General features: G+C 36.7%; 2 pseudogenes; both read left to right on the forward strand.

Annotated features, from left to right (window-relative positions):
* The first annotated feature begins 2,182 nt into the window (after window positions 1-2,182).
* Window positions 2,183-2,619, forward strand: LOC110211225 (mitochondrial import receptor subunit TOM20 homolog pseudogene; annotated as a pseudogene).
* An 11,188-nt stretch (window positions 2,620-13,807) lies between these two features.
* On the forward strand, window positions 13,808-14,172 carry LOC110211179 (ubiquitin-conjugating enzyme E2 D4 pseudogene; annotated as a pseudogene).
* Window positions 14,173-16,684: the final 2,512 nt, after the last annotated feature.

The following is a 16,684-nucleotide window of genomic DNA, read 5'->3' on the forward strand; positions in this document are numbered from 1 at the left end:
AAGAAACTACAAAAGACACATGTACTAGAACTGAAGGCAGGACAGGTCACTGTTTGGCAGCTCCATTATCTATACCTACTTCTGAATTACAGTTTCAGGGTAGAGAGGAGTGCTTGCTGTCCCAAGAGAGCAGGATACTGAGAAGCAATATCATTTCCAGTTTCAAAGGAGCAGTGACCAAACTTCTCCCCAGATCACATCACTTTGGAAGCAACAAAAAACTTCCAAACCTCCACAACTAACTCTTAAAGTAACAGAGAAAAAAAGTGTAAAGTTTAGAACAGCACCCCTACCTCCACCCCCACTCCTGGAACACAGCCTAACTTTAACATAATGCTAAAAGTCAATAAATAGTTTGGAAAAATGAACAAACAGAAAAAAAAAAAGAATTTGACCATAAAAATTACTACATTGACAGGGAAGAGCAAGACACAAACTTAGAAGGCAACAATGTCAAAACAGCTACTAGTAAAACCTCAGAGAAAAAATGCAAATTTGACACAAATCCAAGAAAAATTCCTGGAGGAACTAAAATATGATTTTCAAAATCAAATTAGAATACTAAAGAAAAAAATAGGAAAAGAAATGAGAGAAGTGCAGGAAATTATGGAAAGACAATTAACAGTTTGTTTTTCTTAAAAGCCACAAAAATAACAAAGAAAATATCACCTTAAAAACATAATTGGTTAAATGGAAAAAAAGTTATAAAACTTCATTGATGTAAATAACTCCTTAAAAAGCAGAACTGACCAAGTAGTAAAAGAAGTACAAAAGCTTACTGAGGAAAATAACTCTTTAAAAATTAGAATTGGGCAAGTGGAAGCAAATGACTCCATGAGACTTCAAGAAACAATAAAATGAAGTCAAAAGAATGGAAAAAAATGAAGAATATGTGAAATATCTCATTAGAAAAACTGACCTTGAAAATGAATCAAGGAGTGATAATGTAAGAATTATTGGATTCCCATGATCAAATAATAAAGAGGCTAGATATCATATTTCAAGAAATTATCAAGGAAAACTGCCCTGTTACTCTAGAACCAGAGGTTTAAATAGAAATTAAATAACTTACTGATAACCTCCTGAAAGGGATCCTAAAATAAAACCTGCCAAGAATATTATAGCCAAATTTCAGAGCAATAGGTCAAAGTGAAAATACTACAAGCAGCCAGAAAGAAATAATTCAAATACTATAGAACCATAGTCAGGATCACACAAGATTTAGCAGTTTCCATGTTATAGGATCAGAGGGCTTGGGATAAAATATTCCATAAGGCAAAGGAAATAAGATTACAACCAAGTATAAATTACCCAGAAAAATGAGCACAATCCTTTGGAGGGAAAGTAGATGTTTAATGAATTAGAGAACTTTCAAGCATTCATGATGAATTTTGGCCTTCAAATTTGGCTTTCAAATACATGACTCAAGAGAATCATAAAAAGGTATACATGAAGAAAAATCATAAAAGACTTAAAGTTAAACTGCTAACATCCCTATATGGAAAGATGACACATGTAACTCCTAAGAACTTTATGATTATTAAGTCAGATATATGGACTGACTCTACATAAATGGAGGGCATAGGAGTGAGTCAATTTTAGGATAATGTAAAAAAAGTGAATGTATGAAAAAAAGGGATGCATTGGGAAAAGGGGGAAGAAAGAGGTAGAATGGGGAACTGGTCTCATATAAATAAATAAAAGAAAAAAGTTACAGAGCTAAATAATGATAGGAGCACAACTAGCTCATGAGATTAAAACTAGCATTCAAGGATTTGAATCCCTCAGTAAAGGTACAAAGATGTGTTAGGACTCTTAAAATGGCTTTCTTATGATGGAATATATGTGTATGCATATTTTACATTATAATATGAAAAAATTTTAAAAAATTCAGAAAACCCTGAGTTTAAATTCAACCTCAGAAATTTACTAGCTATGTAACTCTAAACAAATCCCTTAACCTCTGTTTGCCTCAGTTTCCTTATCTGTAAATCATAGGATAATAGTAAGACCTATCTAACAATGTCATTGTGAGGTTCACAGCAGATAATATTTGCATAGTGTTTTACTTTAAAGTAATATATAAATGTTTTATCTAATTAGTCTATCAGCTCCTGGCTTGGGGGTCAGCGGGGCATGGCCGCTACTGCTACCTCCACCATAAGTTACCTCCATCAAAAACATGGTGGGCCAGAATGGCCCAATCACCCCAGACATGTGTGGGGCCCTCTTCAGCGGCTACTGTATTTACTTCACCACAAGAGACAGAATGACCCCAACTTCAGGAACAGGCTCCAAGAGTGAAGAAAGAAACAGAAACTTGCTAAAGAGAGAGCTGGGCTTTCCAAGTTACCTGACCTTAAAGATACAGGAGCTGTTCAGAAGTTCTTTCTTGAATAAATACAGCTTGGTGAGGAATTACTAGCCCAAGGTGAATATGAAAAAGGTGTTGATCACTTGTCAAATGCCATTGCTGTCTGTGGGCAGCCACAGCAGTTGTTGCAAGTTTTACAGCAAACTCTTCCATCAGTAATGTTCCAGATGCTTCTGACTAAGCCACCAACAATTAGCCAGAGAATTGTGAGTGTACAGAGCTTGGCCGAAGATGATGCAGAATGAGAAACATGTCAACATAATAAGATCTTAATAAAAAATAATTGAATAATTAATCAATCATCATTGTTTTTTTTATCATAGTTATTATTGCTGTTATCATACCCTTTATGGGCATAACAATGTAAGGTAAGCAGTGCCCTGGCACTAACAGTCTTGAGTGATCTACGTAAGCATGCATAAAGGGGTTGCCACAATTCCTTTGGTCTTAGTAGCTATATCTATGGCTTCATTAATCAATAGCTTTGACTGTATGACCTGATTGACTCAATTGGTTTTGTTTCAAAGTGACAAATAATTTGTGTCTATAAAGGGATTCCATTCTCTCTCCAAACCACGACATTTTCACCAAATGCTGAATTCCAGATGTTGCCCTCTAGGCAATACAGAAGGGAACAACAGCATAATCCTGACTCTATTACACCTCTTTCCTACCTTCCCAGCATCAGAAAAGACTATCTCACTCTATAAGACTAATCAATTAATAGTATTTATCTGTCTCTTTTCAGTTTTATGTTTTCAACATAAGAATACAGATTTCAACTCAGCTAAATAAATGCCTACTAGAGCCTGTTATTGGCAAGGTTCTTTGTCAGGTTCTGGGATACAAAGAGCAAAATAGATTCCTGCTGTCAAAGAGCATACATTCTACCCAGAGGCAATGATGAGGATGTGCCAGTCAGTAAGCATTTATTAAGTGCCTACTATGTGCCAGACATTGTGATAAATCCTACAGTTACAAAGAATGGAAAAACATAATCCCTGCTCTCAAGAGGCTTGTAGTTACAAAGAAGTCAATACAGGGTAATTGGAGGCATAAGAGAACCCTTATAACTAGGGAGAAAATAAAGGGGTAAGAATCAATTTCTAAAAAAAAAGAATGGCATTTTGTATGAGCAAATCTGCTTTTAGTATCAACACATAACACTATGATGACTTAATACTTTTTTTAAAAAATCTGTCAAGTAATTAAATTTGAACTATAATTAATTGTGAGTAGTTTGGAGACAGCCTGGGGAAGTAACTAGTTCTTTATTATACACTCTTAAAAGATACAGACATACAAACTTACCCAGTGGTGCTAGGGACATTGACCAGCAAGCCAAGTTGAAGTCAGAAGTTCATAAGCATCCTACTCATATAGTTCCCCAAAGCCAGTTCATTTTCCCTAATGCTTACTAGCAATAGTAAGAAAGTTTCCTATGGATAACCCACTGTGGCTATGCTTGTTATTCTGGCAAGTAATAACTGCACACTTAATTATTAATGGTTTATACTACTGCTTCTCATTTTGATTCCAACTCTGTCTCTCTCTGTCTCTGTCTCTCTGTCTTTCTGTATCTCCATATATTTATGTGTGTATGTGTATACATATATATATATATATATATATATATATATATGTGTGTGTATGTATATATGTGTATATTTGTGTGTGTATATATATATACACACACACACACACACACATATATACACATATATACATACACACACACACACACACACACACGCACACGGGGGAATGTTTTCATCAGAACAGATGTGCTTTCTTCTTTTACCAAGAAATTAGCTGACCCTGAAGTATCTATGATTTATTAGTGATTTTTAGAAATAGAGAACCAGAAACCATTAATTCATTTCTTATGGTACTAATTGCTCAATTTTATTGCCATTTTCTGTGAATTTAGGGTTTAGGTCAGTGAGAATTATTTCAGAAACATATAAAATCTATTTTTATGAGATTGCTAACAATATTAGAAGTACATTTCTGCCAAAGTAGAGAAAAACTGAAAAAAAATGGTTCATCACAAAGAAAAGGCATTTAACAGCCCTGAATCTCTCTACCTAACTAGAAAGAGACATAGTCATAGTAATAGGATTCTGACCCAGAATAGACCTTGGAGATCAATTACTCTGATTTGTTAATTTACAGATGAGGAAACTGAGGCCTAGAAAAAGGAAGCAACTTGCTAAGGGTGAAAAAAAAAGAATCGATATTGTTTGTGCACACAGTATACATTCTTCCCTCTCTAGTACTTCCCTCTCCAGTACTCCAGTCAAATAGTGTGCATCCATTGCCTCATTTTGCAGTTGCTATTACTTTTTACCATATTGTATCATAATTCCTGAGGAGACTATCCATTACTAAAAAGGGTGGCAGTACTTTAAATTTCTCATGGCATAATTATGGAAGCAGATAAGCATAATGTGAATAGCACTATTTTTTCAGCAAGGTTTTCATTTTGCTTTTTTTAACATGTTACCAACTTACTGTTTCCTTCATATGCATATAATGCTTTCTCCTTGTTGGTTCCTTCCCCCATACTCTAATTTTTCTCCTTAAGCCTAAAGGTAGTGAAATGATAGGTTCCACAGGGATATGTCTATAGTAGGCAATCAATAAAATACTTGTTGAACTTAGTGTAAGTAGACGGAGATGCTTTATCTAGAAGTCTGAATCTTTCTCCAAGTCACTGACTTACAATCATTCTTCATCCACTTCATAGTGAATAAATTTGTCCTTATTTCCCATGTACAAAGCTACATTTTTTATGTACAGCTTTCTGGTCCCATGGACATTGCTGGTTGAATCAGTTAATCAGCTAGCCACAGAGCTTAGAGATTTTTGGTGGAAATTAGAGTTCTTTTGAACTGCAGAAAAAGAACATAAAATATAGAAAGAAAGGACAACCCAAGTCATCAGTCCCAAATAATCTAGATCCCAGTTTACTGAGGTAACTGGTAGATGTCATTGCTGAGCTTTAATCATGAATAATGAGAGAAACCCAGCAAATGTTGCTGGGCAAATGTTGCTCCACTGTATAAGAAAAGGAAGAGGATACAGGTTGAATATTATAAGGCAGTGAGCTTGACTTAAATTTCTGTCAATATTTCTTGACTACATTATTAAATAGTTTGGTAATGTGCATTAGCATATATGGGAATGTTTCAGGTTACTCTGAGAAAATCTTAACAATGAGAGCTTTCAAAAATAGAATGGAAGTGCTAGGTCTCTTTCACTAGAGAGCTTCATGCAAAGGCTGAATGTAGGTTTTGAGAAAGGAGGAAGAAAGGAAGTGAAGAAGCACTTGAGGGAGCAGGGAAGGACAGGAGTACAAGAGGGAGAGTAGAAATTGATATTTATTAAACACATGCTATGTGCCAAAAAATGTGCTAAGTGATTGTAAATATTATCTCATGTGATCTTCACAACAATTCTACTTTTACGATTCTTATTTTACAATTCAGGAAAATGAGACAGACAGAGGATTCTTATTGATGTGCCATTTGGACAAGTCTGCAGAGCTCTGTCTCAACTCTGCAACTGTTTTGAGGAGAAATGTCAGGGAGAGAGGAAAGCTACACTAGCAAAGCTTTCATGAAATCTGTCTACAAAGTTCTAACTGGCTAATAATCAACAGTCAATGAGCATTTATTAAACACCTACATACAAATGCCAAAAGAGAAAGACAAGATGCCCCCCCATAAGGAATTTGAAAATCTAAAGGGGGAAGATAATACTTAGTGCAGCTGTATCTACTGTAAAAGAACCATGTCCCATGTGTGGGAATTTTCAAAATGTGCATATCAACTTCAATGCAACATCATTTCTTTAAAATATATCTTCACTATTTTTCAAATAAATATGAGTTTTCCAATTTTTATTTTTATTGTTTTTACATACTACTACTTTCCATCTTATTTAAGAGAAATGTACATACAAACACACCAGAACCTGGCAGAGTTATTACTATCGAGATTCAGGGGAGAGGAGATATCTTACAAACCAAAACTCATTTATGAGGCAGGAAAATTTCACTGAGCAGAAGGCACCAGGAACCATCATCCTGCTTATGGACTCTCTTTCAAAAAGTCATCAGTCATTTGCTGATATTCTGTTATGCACAAGGCCTTGTGCTAGATGGGATGCTTTTTATGTCTCTCTGCAGTCTTGTATTTGAAGATCAAATTTTCTGTTGAGCTCTGGTCTTTCTATCAAGAAGGTTTGGAAGTCCCCTATTTCATTGAATATCCATCTCCTCCCCTGAAAGGTCATGCTCATTTTTGCAGTTGATCCTTGGTTGTAATCCAAGCTCCTTTGCCTTACAGAATATCATATTCTACTCCCTACGGTCTTTTAATGTAGAAGCGACAAGGTCCTGTGTAATCCTGCCTATGGTTCCATGATATTTAAATTGTTTCTTTCTGGCTGCCTGCAGTATTTTATCTTTGACCTGGTAATTTTGGAAGTTGGCTATTATATTCCTTGGTGTTTTCAATTTGGGATCTCTTTCAGGAGGTGATCAGTAGATTCTTTCTATGGCTATTTTACCCTCTGGTTCTAGGACGTCAGGGAAATTTTCCTTTATGATTTCAAGAAAGATACTGTCCAACCTCTTTTTTTCATCGTGATTTTCAGGTAGACCAATAATTTTTAAATTGTCTCTCCTGGATCGATTTTCCAGGTCAGTTGTTTTACCAATGAGGTATTTTACATTTTCATCTATTTTTTTCATTTTTTTGTTTCTGTTTGACTGATTCTTGCTCTGTCAGAGTCATTAGCTTCCATTTGCCCAATTCTCATTTTTAACAAGTTGTTTTCTTCTATTAGATTTTGTACCTCCTTCCCCATTTGGCCAATTGTATTTTTTAGGGATGTGTTTTCTTCAGTGTACTTTTTTTTTCCAGTTGACCAATTGTATTTTTTAAGGATTCTTCTACCTCTCTCATTTGACTTTTAAAATCCTTCTTGAGCTCTTCTAACGAGGCCTTTTGGGCTTCAGAACAGTTCATATTCCCTTTTGAGGTTTCAGATGTAGGTTTGTTGACAATGTTGTCCTCTTCAGAATTTCTGCCTTGATCTTCACTGTTCTCATAATACGAATCTATGATGTTTCTTTTTACTTACGGTGTTTCTTTATTCCCTGTCCTCTAAAGAGATGAGCTCTCCTGCTGGGGAGCAGAGGGCACTGATCCAAGCTTCTTGTGTTGGGAGCCTTGGGCCTGGTCACTGGCTTTGTGTGCTGGGGCCTCCAATGTTGGCAGTTGGAAGCTTTAGGGTTCTGGCAGCTTACCTGGTGTTGGGCTGGAATCAGCAACACTGGAACTCTAGGGGTAGGATTGGGTAGTCTGGCTCCTGGATGTTGCCTGCTTTTCCTTTCCTTTCACTTTCTTCAACTCCTTTCAGATGGATGTTGCAGGATGTTTAGCCACCTGGGGCCCCTTGGAGGACTTCACAGATTTTTGCTGAGGCACTGGGAGACTGCTGAAGAATGCCAAGACACCTGGTGGTTTTCCGAGCTGCTTTCCACCAGTTTCCCCCACCCTCACTGAGGCATTTGAAGGTACAGGTTTGATGTTTGTCTGCTTCACCACATGAGTTTCAAGATCTCTTCCTGGTATGCTAACATGGGGCTTTCCGCGATGCCTCCTGTTCTATATTGCTCCCCTTTCCCATTAATCCCTCAAGCTACCTAGGCTACTGGACTGCTGCTTCCTGTCTTTCTTCTGATTCATCTGTTCCAGGGTTTTTCCTGGGGTGATAATTTTCTAGGCTTTCAGAGGTTGATACAGGAGGGTCCCAATTTTTGTTTTTAGGCAATTGAGGTTAAGTGACTTGCCCAAGGTCACACAGCTAGTAAGTGTCAAGTGTTTGGTTTGAGGCCAGATTTGAACTCTGGTCCTCCTAACTTCAGGGCCAGTGCTCTATCCACTGTGTCACCTAGCTGCCCCCCCTTTTTTTTTTTTTAAAGAACAGAGGCAATAATATAGTGGACAAACAGGTGGATTGGAGATCAACTTTAAGTCAGGAAAACATCTTTTTGGATCTCAATTTCCTCGACTAAATAATAAGAGGGTTGGACAAGATTAGCACTAAAGCCAGTCTGGATAGAATATTCTATGACATCATTTTCCAAGGATCATATCCCCTTCGGTCTTTCATCTTGTCTATGTTATCTGGAGTTTCCTAACTACTGCCACAAAGTATGTTGCTGTTAAAGCCTATTGGGGTGTTTCCTCTTACATGCTGATTACAGTCATTCCCTGTCTGCTTGTGCTTCTGAAGTTTTAGAATTCAACACCATGCCTCAGATGCTTTCTAATCCCAGAACTTCTCTCAACTCCTGGGGCTTTCTTATCCTAGAATATCCACTTTCTGTGCTATTCCTCTTCTTCCAGTGGTGAGATCATCTTGGGGCCTCCATTTAGTAGAGACAGCCTGGGCCAGCTAGCCTTCTTTCTCCTCCAGCTATGCTTCTGACATTCTGGACTTCAGTATCATGTTGCCTCTCTCCTGCTTTTGATCTCGTGTGTGTGTGTGTGTGTGTGTGTGTGTGTGTGTGTGTGTGTGACCTTCCTCCATTAAATATAATCTCCATCAGGGCCAATACTATCTTTCCTTTTGGTTTCATTTTTATATTCTGCTTATCCCAGAGCCTATCACGTAGTAAAAATTTAATAAACATATTTTGCCTAGACAGTGATGCTTCATGAGAAGAAGAAAATCCTCTTTGGGTTATTTATCCTTTCTCTAAGAAAGCTACACACTCCCCCAAACCACACACACACACACACACACACACACACACACACACACACACACCCCACATTCAATAATCTGCAGTTATGAGAAAGTCAACCAGAAGTCAAGGACTTGAAAAAAAATAATTTTCTCCAATGAGAAGATAATTAGCATAGAAAGAGATCCAGCCCTTGACTTGGATTCATATTCTAGTTGTTTCAGCGGAGCAAAAAAGAATACTTGAACTTGGAGAGGAGCAAATGGCATCAACAAGGCAGCATTTGGAAAAACCAAAAAAACCTAAGGCCAAGTTCTGCTGAATATGAGCAGCATGACAGGATGGGTTTCCATGCAACCACTAGGCCAACTGATATATAAGCACCCCCAGACTCAATTCTCCATCTCTGCAGGACTACCTGCATTATGTAGTTGAATTCTTTGTATATTTTACCTACTTTCAATTAGTTTTCTTGTGGTTTCAAATAGTTTTCTTTCTTTTCATTAATTTCCCAGAATTCCCTAAGCACATAGATTCCACTATGAACAGTACCATTTGTTTCATTTCTGCAAAATATTTGCCGCCCAACTAAGCCTTCTTTCTAAGAAATAATCCATTTTCTGACATACTTGGACATTTTTTAGTTCTCTTTTCCCCTGATATTCCCCCACTATATTAGAGACATCATCTGAGGAGCTTGAATCCAAAGGACCATTATTATGGTTCTGAAGCCTCAAATCAGAATGGAAAGACTGAAGTTCAGCCATTCATCAATAAACATGCAGGAACTGCAAAGAAAGAAGGGTCATTCTGGAATTCCACAGAGCATTGCAATAGCCTGCACTCCTGTGTTTAAGTAGAGACATGAAAGCTTTTTATTTCCAAAGACATCTATAAGTATTATAAATGAAGAATGTGAAAAATCATGAATTATGGATGAAATGAAAGCACTGTGGAATTAAAGGAACTTTATTTCAACATAAGTCTTCATATTTGTATACAGGCATTTTAACTAAATTCCACCCCCATTTCCACATGAATCCTTAAAGCTATATCAACTATTTATTTTGGAAGACTTACAAATGGTCAATCTCACTCTGCTTCAGAAACTAAATTTCATTCCATTTCCAAAATAAAGTCCATCATCTATGGATACTTATGATAATGATTATGAGGACAAGGTCCCAATTAAAGGATTTCAGTTTATGCCATGGATGTCTCTGGCACATAACTTGCTGTTTTGGCATGAGATGGGCATTAAGAGACAAAGTGTTTCCTTTATGCTCAAGCAGCCATGATAAAGGATTCCAAATTACAGAAACTAAACACATTGTACGCCTTGGACAATTTCCCAGAGAAATGAGTTACTAAATTGAGCACCAATATTGGTCCATGTCCTAATGCAGGTCAACAGCTTTCTAAATGGATCATTAGAGGTCATTATATACTATTTCAAAATCAAGAGCCTTTGGAAGAACAAAGAAAATTTTAGACATATTAGTTTTATTGTATTTCCAGACTGGGTCTCTCTTTCTCTGCCAGGGTGAAAGTGCAACAGACATGTTCACATGCCCAATACCACTGTCTACTTGAACAAAAGTTTTGACCTCCTCCATTTTCAACCTGGTCTGGTTTGGGCCTCCTTAGGCATCTGATCCCTCCCTCCCCTTAGGGAGGAGGACTCATCATATTATCATAAGACTTAGTGCAGACACTTGATTAGCAATTAGCTTTAGACCCACTGCAACTCAGGACTCTACAATTTAAGCAATCTACTAGTATCAGTTTCCTTGGGGACATTAATTACAAGCATGTACCACCATACTAGTGGCATTAATATTTAAATCACTAGAAGGAACCAGACATTTTTCCATCAGTTGCCATAAGAATTTTTATTAAAAAAATTAACTTGCTATATTTTTTCTGCTTTCTCCTGTTTGTACAAATTAATTTTAAATATAAATAATTATGAGCAAATATTGCAATTTTATTTTGACATAAATGCTATTATCCTACTATCTCTAGTATGTACAGTTGCACCACATCAGGTTGATGCAACTTGGTCATTTGAGATATTCTTAAAATCTGCCCCTCCCAGTGAGTAAGCCAACATGGTGCCAGGAGGTTACCATAAGGGATGCAATATGGTATCATAGATGGATTGCTGAACTTAGAGTGAAAAAAAACAACAACATAAGTTCAAAATTCTAATTCTGCTATGTAACTGGGAATGTCACAGTGTCTTCACTCATATTTTCTTCATTATAAAGTAGAAATAATCCAACATATACTGTTGATATTTTTTTTCAAAATAAGATTGTTTCTCTACTTTGGGAGCACAGAAACAATGTAGGGCAGGAAGAAAAGTAGTACACATAACTCACAGCATCATCATGAGGACTGAATGAGATAATATATAAGAAGCCTTTTTAAAACCTAAAGCATGATATGCAGCTATAATTTGTATTCTTGTCTTGATGAAATCCTTACTTTTTCAACCACATCTAGAATAGGACATATAATTTTGGGTGTTACATTTAAAGAAAAATATTGATAAATTGTGATCTAAGAGTCAAACTTGGAATTTTAATTCCTCTACAAAAGTCCAACTTCAACATTGCATTATTTTGTTAAGATGGCACTGACTTTTCAAATGCTGTGTCAGAAAGTTTTCATAGGTTCTAACACACCAAAAAAAAAGGTTTTAATTATGGTCTGGAGCTCAGACATCAAGATAAGTATGGAGAGGATCATCACGCATAGGATACCTTCAAAATATTCTACAATCCATGGCAACACATGAACAATTAAAAAATAAAAGATTATCCTAAGTACATACCATCTCCTTTTGCTTTTATAGTGAAAGTAGCAGAAGTTGGGACTTAAGGGAATTGAAAATCTTATAACTTTTAATCAACTCATAATCATTAACTACACTATTGGAACTCAAAGTGTGAGAACTTTATTCAATAATCAACTAATTGGTACAATAATGAAGGAATTGAATCCTATCAATCTTAGCATTTCCAGTGTAAATGAAAACAGGCACACACAAAAAGGAAGTTACAGCTAAATGGAAGAATAACTAACAGGCTGTCCTTGGAATGGAAAATAAACAAGTTGATGAATTAGGTTTAATTGAATAGTGAAAGGCAACAAGAATCTTCTTCTCACTTCATGAGATAATTATTGGTGGTCTCAAATTACATTATCCATGAGTAACTTTTGCAATCTGAAGATCATTTCATTAAGTGAAACTACATTCATTGTTGGGAACAAGAAAGCATAAGAATTCTCTGAACAGATCCATATCACCTTCCAAATTAAAACATATTTTAGTACTCAATGACTTTACAACAAAGGTGAGCATGAGGGAAGGCAGTGAAAAATATTTTTGAAACTGTGGCTTAATTAATTCCCCAATTAATCAATGGTCAAATGCTATGAATGGTCAGTTTTTAGAGGAAAAAATCTAAACTCTCAAAAGCCACATGAAAAATATTCTCTCTAATAATTAAAAAATGTGGATTAAAACAACACTGAGGTACCACCTCACGACTCTTGGATTGGCAAAGCTAGCAAAAAAAAAAAAAGAAAAGAAAAATGACATATTTTAGAAGGGCTGTGTGGAAAATATACAATTTAATGCATGGTTAATGGATCTGTGAACTAATCCAGCCATTCTGAAAAGGAATTTGGAACTATGCTCAAAAAAGTTATCAAATTTTACTGTACATACCTTTTGTCCCACCAATAGTACTACTAGGTCTTTACCCCAAAGTAATCAAAGAAAGAGAGAAAAGAACCATAGGTACAAAAATTATTTACAGGATTGGCAAGTTGTATTGTGTGATGAAAGATTGAAAGAACTGGTGATGTTTCATGTGAAAAAAGGAAGACTTAGGGAGATATATTATAGCTATCTTTCAATAAATTAATGTCTATCATGGGGAAGATGGATTAGACGTGTATGTATGTCCAGAGGACACAACTAAGGTGGAAGTTATAAGAATGCATGTTTTGATATCAATAGAAGGACTACTTTCTAGCAACAAAATCTGTTGAAAAAAAACTTATTTGTGAGCTAGAGACAGCACCTTAACACTGATAAAATTCAAGGAAAAACTACTGATGAGAGCTATTGTAGAGGGAGAGGCCACCATCAGGTGAGAGATTGGATCAGATTACTTCTAAACATGAAAGATTTGATCTAGTGGCTTTCTAACTTGAAGATTCCATGAGTGCATCAGATGATAAATCAATACTTTAAAATTTGCTATTACTAAATTCAATGGATAAGTCTCTGAGTTCCAAAAATCTGATAGATTAATGATGGGAGAATAGGCCTCAGTAAAATCGTCTCTTGAAGAACTAAAAAATATACTGCAGAAATTTGTACCAAAATATCCAATTCAATATTTTAAGAGAAACATATTGCTCTAGTATAGAAATCCACCTTGTAAACCAAAATAATATCTACAGTAAGCTTTCTTAACCTTTTTTTGAGTCATGGACCCCTTTGGCAGTCTGGTGAAGCCCAGCAACCCCTTCCCAGAATAATTAAAATATATTTTAAAAAAAACCATATAGGACTAAAAATGAAACCAAAGGCTTCCATGGCCAATCCCTGGCCCCAGGCCTAAGTCATGGTCCACCAGCAGGGTGGTAGGATGGCATTGAAGCAGATCCAGAAGGAATTAACTGACTTGCAGAGGGACTCTCCCATCCAGTGCTCAGCAGGACCTGTGGGTGATAATTTATTCCACTGGCAGGCCACCATCATGGGCCTGAATGATAGCCCTTACCAAGGTGGTGTTTTCTTCCTGACTATTCACTTCCCTACAGATTAGCTTTTCAAATCACTGAAGTTCTGTTATCCATATGTTTCCTGCTCTGCTACCCCAACCCTGATGACCCTCTGGTTCCTGAGATAGCCCACACCTGCAAAGCAGACCAAAAGAAGTACAACAGATTGGCCCAAAATATGCCATGTAAATGCCATGAAAATTTGACTCTTTACAAGCTAAGAAGTTAACCTTTCAGAGCAGTCTCTTAGTGAAAACTCTGGGTTATCCACTGTTTACTTGATGCCATGAGCCATTTGCAAGGAGTCTCTCCTACTCTGTGAATGGATCCTGGTTTCCCTTTCACTTTTGTCTCAAATTGCAGCTACTACCTGAAGCCATTTGAGTTCTGACAACTTCATGCCTTTGATACCATAATCAGTAGCCACTTTTATTTACTGATTTTTAGCCTGGTTCAAACTGGAATCCACCTTTCACTCCAACTCCCTCCACTTTCTCTTGGAATGGCAGAAATGCACACATTCCTTCATTTAGTCTTTCCTCAGGGTGGCATATTCTGTTCCCTTCACACTGCACAAGAAGAGCTGAGCAGCTTCCTGATAAGCTGGCCTACTACTAGCTTGGTGTGCCCAAGAGAGCTGGATAAGATTTCCCCTAGTTTTCAGTTTACTGAAGAACTCTATCCAAAGAGGAATCCTGACCTTCAGGGACATTGCATGGGATTTGGAATGTTTTGGCAGTGAATTAGTGACTGCATTTTTCCAATTGTCTCCACTTAAAGGAGGACAATGTGATTGGCCAGTCTTCCTATGCAGTAATAATCACAGTCTCAATTTTGTTTTAGACTGAGAAGCAGGAACTCCAAAGCACCTATTGATAACAGCCAAGTACTCATTTCTGTTCTCACTCACAGAATTATCAGAAAAAAAAAATCATGAGATTTCGAAAGATTTAGGATTGTGCCAATTTGAAGGTCATGGAAGACCCTGAGGCCTTGCACACAAAAGGAGAGAAAGTCAGAAGGTGGAGAGTGTTTTATTTGTTAGATTTTAAAAAATGTCAAAAAGGGATGGTGCTCTAGCAGAGAGACTTCTTTTGTAAATAAATCTGTCATTTTCCTTTTGACAAAAAAAAGGAAACCAAAGATTAGTGAAAATAAAGAATTACCCCACCCAAGTTCAAGGACCCCTAGAAATACATTCATGGAACCCAAGTTAAGAATTTCTGATCAAAGTGATCTAGGTGAATGTATGGAATTTAAGGAAAGTATGTATAAGCATCTGTCTATTTGTGGTTCAATCATTTTAGTCATGTCCAACTCTTTGTAAATCCAATGGGTTTTTCTTGGCAAAGATACTTCAGTGGTTTGCCATTTGTTTCTCCAAGTCATTTTATAGATGAGGAAACTAAGGCAAAGAAGGTTAAGTGATTTGCTCAGGATCACATATCTAGTAAGTGTGTGAGGCCAAATTTGAACTCACAATGAATTTTCTGGACTCCAGGCCAAGCTCTCTATCCACCGTGTCTCTTGGCTGACTGTCTATATTATCCTTGTTTCATGATTAGGATACCATGTTTCCTGGGGGCAAGGGCAGGAGATGGTGAGTGCTAGAAGCATACCGCACTATTTTTTTCTTTGTGTTCAACAACTCTGTATGTATTTGTATTTATTAACTTTATATCTATGTGTTTTGTATGTACTTGCTGTCTCTCCTATGAGAATGTTAAGTTCCTGGCAATATACTTCATTCTGTATATTTACTTAGGTAGTTGACACATAAGTGATTAATAAATCCTTGTTAATTTATCAAAGTGCTAACTTGTTACATGAGGCCTTTATCGATTACTGCCCACCCATCCCCAGGCCAAATTACTTTGTATTTAAAACATATGTGTACCCATACCCTCTGTCTTCCTCCCCTACTGTAAGTACAATGTAATCTCCTTGAGGAGACAACTCACTCTTGGTGATTGACACAGGGAGAACATTCAATACTGTCTATGTTTGTTGATTTGAATGAAAACCCTTGATTTTAGGTTTTGATCTCTAATATGTGACACAAACTTAGACTTACGAAACTTTCAATATGTGCGAAACTGGACTATGGTTTACAAATAGACATAAAGAGGGTTGGTTCATAAATTACACTTCAGATAAAAGTCTAGATTTGAAAATGTTAGCGTTGATGCTAAAGAGTGGAACATTTGGATTTGGCTTACTGTAATAACCTTTGGCCACTTACTCTGAGGCATCCCATAGGATAGATCATAAAAACAACTCCCACCCCAGTAGGGTGGCCTATTTGTCAAGATGGAGCCTGGTGCACTTTCTCCTCTCATACACAAACAAATAGTACCCTCCTCCATCAGGTAAAATGACTTGCCCAGAGTCATACCACTAATAAGTGGGTGAGGTAAGATTTGAAATCGGATCTTCCCAACTCCAGGCCCAGTGCTCTATCTACTATGCCACCAAGCTTTGATAGTTTAAAACAGCACCAAAACTTTGGAACAACCACCCTTTAATAACTTAAACAGTTTAAGAAATTAAAAACTTCACGAAGACTTCTTGGGGTATGAGTGTATATGTGTGTGTGTGTGCCAGTTTCAGCTGAAAAAAAAAATGACACCCAGTATCCCATTTTAGACTTGGTAACTCATATGTATCCACAACCATGTGTTTATACCAATCCCTAGCGAGATGAGCAGCATGCCCATAAATATCTGGTTCATGACTAAATT

The sequence above is a fragment of the Phascolarctos cinereus genome, unplaced genomic scaffold (genome assembly GCF_003287225.1).
Source record: "Phascolarctos cinereus isolate Bilbo 61053 unplaced genomic scaffold, phaCin_HiC Scaffold_1;HRSCAF=81, whole genome shotgun sequence".
In the NCBI taxonomy this organism is placed as follows: Eukaryota; Metazoa; Chordata; class Mammalia; order Diprotodontia; family Phascolarctidae; genus Phascolarctos; species Phascolarctos cinereus.